This window comes from Priapulus caudatus, unplaced genomic scaffold (assembly GCF_000485595.1).
Source record: "Priapulus caudatus unplaced genomic scaffold, Priapulus_caudatus-5.0.1 Scaffold736, whole genome shotgun sequence".
Taxonomy (NCBI): Eukaryota; Metazoa; Priapulida; class Priapulimorpha; order Priapulimorphida; family Priapulidae; genus Priapulus; species Priapulus caudatus.
This window is the reverse complement of record NW_014577797.1, coordinates 17,874-19,687: the sequence shown is the minus strand read 5'-3', so window position 1 is coordinate 19,687 and position 1,814 is coordinate 17,874.

The window sequence follows — 1,814 nt, the reverse complement described above, 5'->3', positions numbered from 1 at the left end:
TGTACCGGTACAGATTTACATGTATCAAGGATTCACGCGTGTCGTGTTTACGCAAGCTAATGAGTTTAAAGTCGATGCAAACAAATTTGATTTTTAATGCAAGTAGAGGAGGCATGTATAGTGTAGGCTTATAGTCAGTGCATTAATTATGTTTTACTTACTGCAATCTTTTATTTACGCACTATTCTTAAACATATATATAATATAAAACTCTATACGGTGATAATAAACATCCGGGTATTTTGGACCGTGTGATGAGCAGAAACTGATTTGCTTAGTTTAGTGTCTATAGAGATAATTATAAAAGCCCACGTACAACACTAGCTATGAATTTCATTGGAATATGCCTATATTTTGTGTATTTTATCTTGGGGCCTATATATTCGTGAAAAGAATACCCATTAAATATCTCTGTGATGTTAGTTGTTAAAATATTGCTTTTATTGGATTTTTGTATATATTGAATATTCTTTTGCAGGTTGTAGGTTTAATTTTTTTTTTAAGCATTAGGTCAGTGGCAATATATATATGCATGGTTTACACGTGGTAGAGTTTCGTTTCCTTGCGTGTAGCTCTAGTACTATAGCCGCTTACATTAACTGCCGCTGGCAGCTGCCAGTTAATGTAAGCGGCTATAGTACTAGAGCTACCTTGCGTGATAAAACTCGATGTGAGGAATATACAGCCAAAAGTTGTGTGGTACGATTCGAATAGTATGACTAGTGTGGTATCAGGGTCAGTAGCATGGAGGTTGAAGCTTAGAAAATTTAGCACGTGAGTTTATCTGAGACAAGATGTTCATGGATAGGCAAAGTACAGCATGCTCTGGCACACAATCTCTGCTGACGATTGAGCGCAGCGCTCATTAGGAAATTATTAAAATATAGTGATCAAAGAATAAGATTAGCAAAAATAAATGCTGGAGGTACAAATCAATGAATGAAAATGATGAGATGAAAGTATATATTCCCAGAATATCCTCGCACCTTCACCAGACAACATACGATCCGATACGATACGATACTGGGCACCCGGCAGTTAGATGCGATATTGTATGACTACTAGGCACTTAGGTTATGACTACTAGGCACTTAAAAAAAAAAAAAAACCCTACCCTAACCCTAACCTAACCTAAACCCTAACCTCTTCCTGCACTTTGGCACATTTTCTGAGATGACCTTTGGAACTAGATGTGAAATGACCTGCTTTACCGATTCGTGATTTCTTTTTCGATTCTCCAAATTTTGTATCCTGCCTTGTATCCCTCCTCAAAATCTGTATTCCTGCGTTGTTGTTTTTTAAACGCATATTTTTAGCATCTTGGATCGTATTTTCATGTCATCAATGGACTATGCTTCATTAATGCTACGTCTATTAATTTAGTAATCGTTTTATTATATTTGTTGATTGCGATTCTTTTTTTAGGCCAGCATAATATCAGGAGCGTCATATTATAGATTTAAATGGAGAATGAGTCTGATGGATGTGGTGAGGAAAGGGGATGTGGACATCCTCTAATATGACACTCCCTGATCACTTGTTGGTTTTTAAGTGCGCGATCGCGATCGCGCGCCATCGCGGCGCTGCGATTGATCATCGAGAACGGAGCATGCGAAAAACCGCGTCACCTAAGCATTATGCAAAACGCACACCTTTTTTTCGTGTTTTATTTTTCATTATTCACACTTATAACTCGAAGATAAACGCAAATGGTTTGTAAACATCACAGACATTGCCGGAAGTCGGTTTCACATGTTTATAACGACAGTCGCAAAGCCGCTCTAGAATGGACGAATGATGGTTTTGTATTTTTA